Source organism: Myotis brandtii, unplaced genomic scaffold (genome assembly GCF_000412655.1).
Source record: "Myotis brandtii unplaced genomic scaffold, ASM41265v1 scaffold321, whole genome shotgun sequence".
Taxonomy (NCBI): Eukaryota; Metazoa; Chordata; class Mammalia; order Chiroptera; family Vespertilionidae; genus Myotis; species Myotis brandtii.
In genome coordinates, this window is record NW_005362314.1 from 772,996 (window position 1) to 781,091 (window position 8,096).

Sequence of the window (8,096 nt, forward strand, 5' to 3'; positions counted from 1 at the left end):
TAAATAGTCAGAAACAGCCTTTAACACAGTCCTGCACTAGAGATTGAGAGGCATAGCAGATCTACCTAATACATAGTCACAAACTCAAAAAGACAGCCAAATAAGGAGACAAATAACCCCCAAATGAAATAACTAGAATTCTCCTGATGAAGAGATAAATGAAGCAGAGATCAAAAATTTATCTGAAACAGAGTTCAGAGTAATGATGGTAAATGTGCTCAACAGCATGAAAAAAAAGATATAGTAACTATGAAAAAATCATAATCTGAGATAAAGAATGACATAACACAAATAAAGAACACATTGGAAGGAATACACAGCAGATTAGGGGAAGCTGAGGATCAAATCAGTGAATTAGAAGACAGAGTTGAAAATATCACTCAATCAAAAACCAAAAAGAAAAAACAATTAAAAAACATGAGGACAGCTTAAGGAAGCTGTGGGACAATGTGAAACATAACAATATTAGAATAGCAGGTGTGGCAGAAGAGGCAGAAAGGAAGAAAGGAATAGTGAAAGTGTTTGAAGAAATAGTGACAGAAAACTTCCTTAATCTGGTAAAGGAAACAGTCCCACAAGTTCAAGAGGCACAGAGAACCCCAAGCAAGAAGAACCCAAACAGACCCACACCCAGACACATCATAATTAAAATGCCAAAAATTAAAGACAAAGGGAGAATCTTAAAGGCTGCAAGAGAAAAGAAAACTGATACCTACAAAGGAACTCCCATAAGGCTGACACCTGATTTCTCATCAGAAACTCTACAGGCCAGAAGGAAATGGCATGAAGTACTCAAGGTAATGGAAAGCAAGGATCTGACACCAAGCTTACTATATCCAGCAAGGCTCTCATTCAAAATAGACACTCAAATAAAGAGCTTCCCAGTCAAAAAAAAAAAAAAGGCTAAAGGAGTTCATCACCACCAAGCCAGCATTACAAGAAATACTAAAGGGACTGCTGTAGTGAGAAGAAGAAACAGAGAGAGAAACCTAGGCATACAGAATTAAAATGGCAATAAGTAAGTACCTATCAATAATAACCCTAAATGCAAATTGATTACTAAATCCTCCAATCAAAACACATAGGGTAGCTGAATGGATACAAAAACATGACCCAGCTATATTCTGTCTACAAAAGACCCACCTCAAAACAGAAGACACACAGTGGATGAGAGTGGAGGGATGGAAAAAAATTTCCCATGAAAATGGAAAAGAAAAAAAAGCTGGAGTAGCAATACTCATATCCAACAAAATAGACTTTAAAATGAAAGCCATCACAAAGATTACTACATAATACTAAAGGGATTGATCCAACAAGAGGATATAACCCTAGTAAACATATATGCATCCAACATAGGAGCACCTAAATATATAAAAAAAAACTTCTAGAAGATTTTAACAAAGAGATCAACAACAATACAGTCATAGTTGGGGACTTGAACACCCCTCTGACTTCACTGGATAGATCTTCCAGACAAAAACTTAACCAGGAAACAGAGATTCTAAATGATACACTGGATCAGCTGGATTTAATTGACATTTATAGACCATTTCACCCCAAAGCAGCAGAATATATATTCTTCCCAAGTGCACATGGATCATTCACAAAGATAGACCACATGTTAGGACACAAAACAAGTCTCTACAAGTTCAAAAAGATTGAAATCATATCAAGCATCTTCTCAGATCACAGTGGAGTGAAATTAGAAATCAACTACTGTAAAAAACACCCAAAAACATTCAAACACATGGAGAATAAATAGCATGCTATTAAACACTAGAAGCTCAGTGCACAAATTCATGCATGGGTGGAGTCCCTTGGGGTGACCTGCAGGGATCGGGCCCCAGTGTGCACCCCAGGCTCGCAGCCCCTCCTTGCATCTCCTGCCTTGCAGCCCCACACCCCTGCTTGGCACCCCACCGTGGCCTGGCACTGCCCCCTCACCTGCTCCACCATCCCGCCTGTAGGGCAATTGAGCAGGGCCAGGCTCCTTGCCTGGCTCCCTCAGCGCCTTGGAGCCAGAGGCAGCCCCGCCCCCCGCCACTGGTCACCATCTGCAGGGTGATCAGGCCCCTGCTTGCATCCGACTTAGCCTGTTGCCACCCGCTCACCTGCTCCACCAATCCGCTGTTGTCCCGCTGTCGTTGGGGCCCATCAGAGCCAGCAGCACTTTCACTGCTGCCCACTGCCAGTGCCACATCACCCCCTGTTGGTCAGTGCATGTCATAGCGAGTGATCAAACGACCACCGGAGGGGACAATTTGCATATTAGGCTTTTATTAAATAGGATTGAATGGGTTACCAAGGAGACCAAGAAAGAAATCAAAAACTTCCTTAGAAACAAATGAAAATGAACACACAACAACCAAAAATCCCTGGGATACAACAAAAGCAATCCTGAGAAGAAAGTTCATAGCACTACAGGAATACCTCAAAAAACAAGAAAAATCAGCAATATACTATTTAACCCTACAACTTAAAGAACTAAAAAGAGAACAACAAGAAAATCCCAGAATAAGTAGAGGGAAGGAAATAATAAAAATTAGAGCAGAAATAAATAACATAGAGACTAAAAAGTATACAAAAAAATCAATGAAACCAAGAGCTGGTTCTCTGAAAGGATAAATAAAATCGATAAACCATCAGCCAGACTCATCAAGAAACAAAGAGAGCCCTAGCTGGTTTGGCTCAGTGGATAGAGCGTTGGCCTGTGGACTGAAGGGTCCCAGGTTCGATTCTCATCAAAGGCACATGCCCGGGTTGTAAGCTCAATCCCCAGTAGGGGGCATGCAGGAGGCAGCCAATCAATGATTCTCTTTCATTGAGGTTTCTATCTCTCTCCCTCTCCCTTCCTCTCTGAAATCAATAAATATATATATATATATATTTTAAAGAAACAAAGAGAGAGTGTTACAGAAAAACCGGAGAAGAACCAAGCAATGCTCAGAGAGTTTGGAGTTACACTTTATTCACTGCGGTGGGCTTAGAGAAAATGAATTCAAATTCTAAGCAGAGCTACAAGCAGAACTTCCCTTTTTATGAAAGAGCCAGCCCTATGTGCGCTTAGTGGTTATCTCGCTGGTGGCCTTGAAAACTACACAGTTCTATCCAATTAAAAAATGCACCTGGCATGGCATTGGGCGTATCTAGTCTCTGGCCTACAAGGTTAGACAGCTAAGTTTATCTTCCTCATTATTCAAGCAGGCTAGAGAGCAAAGTTATTTTTTAGAATAAGAGGCCGTCTAAAGAATAGCAGAGAATTCCAAACAGTAGTTTTACAAAAAAGGGGTTAGCCTTCTCAAGAGGACCCAAATAAATAAAATCAGAAACAAAGTGGAGAAGTAACCACTGACACCACAGAAATACAAATGGTTGTAAGAAAATACTATGAACAACTCAACTATATGCCAACAAGCTGGACAATGTGGATGAAATAGACAAATTCCTAGAAAAATATAATCTCCCAAAACTGTATCAGGAGGAATCAGAAAACCTGAATAGGCCAATAACAACTGATGAAATAGAAGCAGTAACCAAAAAACTCCCACCAAATAAAAGCCCAGGTCCAGAAGGCTTCACAGGGGAATTTTATCAAACATTCAAACAAGAACTAACACCTACACTCCTCAAACTATTACAGAAAATCCAAGAAAAAGGAATACTTCCAAGTTCTTTTTATGAGGCCAGCATGATCCTAATTCCAAAACCAGATAAAGACACTACAAAGAAAGAGAATTACAGGCCAATATCCCTGATGAACATAGATGCAAAAATCCTCAACAAAATATTAGCAAATCACATCAAGCAATATATTTAAAAGATCATACACCATGATCAAGTGAGATTTATTCCCAGAATGCAAGGCTGGTACAATATTCGCAAATCAATAAACGTGATACATCACATAAACAAATTGAAAGACAAAAATCACATGATCATATCAATAGATGCATAGATAGCATTCGACAAAATCCAATACTCATTTTTGATAAAAACTCTCAGCAAAGTGGGAATAGAGGGAGCATATCTTAACATGATAAAGGCCATATATGACACACCTACAGCAAACATCATACTCAATGTACAAAATCTAAAACCATTTCCCCTAAGAACAGGAACAAGACAGGGATGTCTGCTTTCACTACTCTTATTCAACATAGCACTGAAAGTCCTAGCCACAGCAATCAGACAAGAAGAAGAAATTAAAGGCATCCAAATTGGAAAGGAGGAAGTAAAACTTTCATTATTCACAGATGACATGATATTGTACATAGAAAACCCTAAAGACTCCACCAAAAACTACTAGATTTAATAAATGAATTTGGCAATGTAGCAGGATACAAAATCAGCACCCAAAATCTATGGCTTTTTTATACACCAATAATAAATTTTCAGAGAGAAACTAAACAAACAATCCCATTTACCATTGCAACAAAAAATTAAGATACTTAGGAATAAACTTAACCACGGAAGTAAAAGATTTGTACACAGAAAACTACAGGACAGTGAAAAAAGTGATTAAGCCAGACTGGCATGGTTCAGTGGTTGAGCATCAACCTATGAACCTGGAGATCACGATTCAATTCCCAGCCAGGGCACATGCCCGAGTTGTGGGCTCAATCTCTAGTGTGGAGAATGCAGGAGGCAGCCAATCAATGATTCTCTCTCATCATTGATGTTTCTCTCTCTCCCTCTCCCTTCCTCTCTGAAATCAATAAAAATATTTTTTAAAAAAGGTTAAAAAAATAGAGGAAGATATAAACAGGTGAAAAATATACCAAGTGTAATGGATTGGTAGAATTAACATCATTAAAATGTCCGTACTACCGAGACAATCTACAGATTCAACACAATCCTTATTAAAATACCAATGGCATATTTCACAGAGCTAGAACAAATACTCCAAAAATCTGTATGGAATCAAAAAAGACCTGGAATAGCTGCAGCAATCTTGAAAAAGAAGAACAAAGTTGGAGAAATCAAAATACCAGATATCAAGTTATACCACAAAGCCACCATAATCAAAACAGCCTGATCCTGGCACAAGAACAGGCATATAGATCAATGGAACAGAACAGAGACCCCAGAAATCAACCCAAGCCAATATGCTCAACTAATATTTGACAAAGGAGGCAAGAGCATACAATGGAGTCAAGAGAGTCTCTTCAATAAATGGTGTTGGAAAAATTAGACCAAAAAAATGAAACTAGATCACCAACTTACACCATACACAAAATAAACTCAAAATGGGTAAAAGGCTTAAATATATCTTTTTAATATATTGCTGGATTCAAGCAGCAAAATCTCAGACATCTCTTGTAGCAATATGTTTATGGATACATCCCCTAGGGCCGTGGTTGGCAAACCGGGGCTCGCGAGCCACATGCGGCTCTTTGGCCCTTTGAGTGTGGCCACGAAGTTTCAATCGCATTGTATGTGCTTGCCCGCACGTGGTATTTTGTGGAAGAGCCACACTCAAGGGGCCACAGTTTGCCGACCACTGCCCTAGGGCAAAGGAAACTAAGGAGAAATAAACAAATGGACTACATCAAAATAAAATGCTTCTGCATAGCAAAAAAAAAAAGCCATCAACAAAAAGAAAAGGGAGCCCATTATATGGGAGAACATATTTGGCAATGATACATTTGATAAAGGGTTAATATCCAAAATATATAAGAAACTCATACAACTTAACAAAAGGAAGAAAAAAAATGGGTAAAGGACCTAAATAGACACTTCTCCAAAGAGGACATACAGATGGCCAAGAGACTTATGAAAAAAATGCTCAAAGTCATTGATCATCAGAGAGACGCAAATTAAAACTACAATGAGATATCACTTCACACCAGTCAGAATGGCTACCGTCAACAAACCAACAAATGACAAGTGCTGGTGAGGATGTGGAGAAAAGGGAACCCTAGTACACTGCTGGTGGGGATGCAGACTGGTGCAGCCACTGTTGAAATAATTTTTGGAGTTTCCTCAAAAAATTAAATATGGAACTGCCATTTGACCCAATGATCCCACTTCTAGGAATATATCCTAAGAAACCCAAAACACCAATCAGAAAGAATGTATGCACCCCTATGTTCATAGCAGCAGTTTACAATGGCTAAGATCTGGAAACAGCCCACGTGCCCATCAGTAGATGAGTGGATAAAAAAAGCTGTGGTACATTTATACCATGGAATACTTTGCAGCAATAAAAAAGAAGACTCTCTTGCCCTTTGAGACAGCATGGAGGGACCTGGAAAGTATCATGATAAGTGAAATAGGTCAGCCAAAGAAAGACAAGTATCACATGATCACACTCATATGTGAAATCTAAGTAACAAAATAAACTGATGAATGGAGTGGGTCCAGAAACATGGAAGCATGGAACAGAGTGCGGAATCTTGGAGGGAAAGTAGGGGAGGATGGGCAGATGGGGGGTACTCAACCAAAGACTTTGTATGCATATATGCATAGCCCATGGACACAGGCAATAGGGTGCTAAAGGTCTGAAGAGGTGCGGGGGCAGGCTGGAGAGGATTAATGGTTGGGGGAGGGGACATGTGTAAAGAAAAAAACAAAACAAAAATTTTAAACATGGGTGTTGGATTTTGTCTAATGCTTTTTCTGTGTTTATTGATATGATCATGTGATTTTTGTCTTTCAATTTGTTTATGTGATGTATCACATTTATTGGTTTATGAATATTGCACCAGCCTTGCATCCCCAGAATAAAGCCCACTTGGTCATGATGTATGATCTTTTTAATATATTGCTGGATTCAATTTGCTAATATTTTGTTGAGGATTTTAGCCTTTAGGTTCATCAGGATATTGGCCTGTAATTCTCTTTCTTTGTAGTGTCTTTATCTGGTTTTGGAATTGGGATCATGTTGGCCTCATAAAAAGAACTTGGAAGTGTTCCTTCCTCTTGGATTTTTTGGAGAAGGTGAAGGGGGTGAAAGGCAGTTGTATTTTTTTTTTACTCCCTTAACAAATAAACCAGCCATCTCAAAGTGCTTCTCATTAATTCTGGGAATGCCACAACAAAGTAAAAAGGGAACTTGAGAATTAATCTATACCAAGATATTCAACAGGGGAATTTTGATACCTATAGACAGGAGGGTATATAATGCCTTGAACCCCCACCCAACTCGCTCCTCAGATTAGCTGAATGATACCTATCTACACTCCAAGCCGGATGAAATGAAATAGATTCACTTGCCTTCCCTCTTTAGTAAATTGCTTGCTTTAATAAGTTGGCATTATCACAGCACAATCAGAGTCTATTATTTAAATTCATTTATTCAAGAAGACAACAACAGGAAGGGGATAGCCCTCTCCCTCTGACTCAGGCGGCTGTCCAATGACACCCTTTCTAGGGTCTCTGAGCTGCCTGTAACAAAGCCATCCTATTGGTTACTTTAGGTCATTGAGTTTGTAAGGCCGCCATGCAGGCCTCCCTTGAGCTTGTCAAGTTTAGTATGTGGCCACACTATCTTGCACCCAAGTAACTGCTGTTGTTCCAGAACTTCAGGAGGAGGTCGGGGAGAAGAGAGTACAAGGACATGATTAGTCACTCTTAAATGTCCCAATCTGGGCCCCAGTCACTGAGCCACTGCTGAGAACTCAGCAACCTTCCCCTGCGCCCCCCTCACGTTCTGCCTGCTCCTTCACACACACACACACACACACACACACACACACCCTCTGCTTCAGCCTTCCACCAGCTGTTCTACCAAGGAAAAGAAATCATGTCATATGTCCGCTATCCAGAACCTCCACTCTTTCAACCCCTTTGCTGATGCAAGTAGGGCGATACACCCAAGTTACTGCTTTTGTTCCAGAACTTCCAGCTAGCCCTGAGGATTATACTCGTTCAAGAATTCAACAGAGAAATTGCAGAAGACCCTTACTATTGTCCAAGGGCTCACTGATGATTACAATCAAAAGAAACTAGTTGAGACATTTAAGAAGAAAATTGCCTTCAATGGTACTGTAATTGAGCATATAGAATATGGAGAAGTAATTCAGCTACAGGGTGACCAGTGTAAGAACATATGCCAGTTCCTCATAGAGATTGGACTGGCTAAGGACACCAGCTGA

At 39.8% G+C, this 8,096-nt stretch overlaps 1 pseudogene; it reads left to right on the forward strand.

The window, feature by feature from the left end:
- Positions 1 to 7,741: 7,741 nt before the first annotated feature.
- LOC102256402 lies at positions 7,742 to 8,096 on the forward strand (annotated as a pseudogene).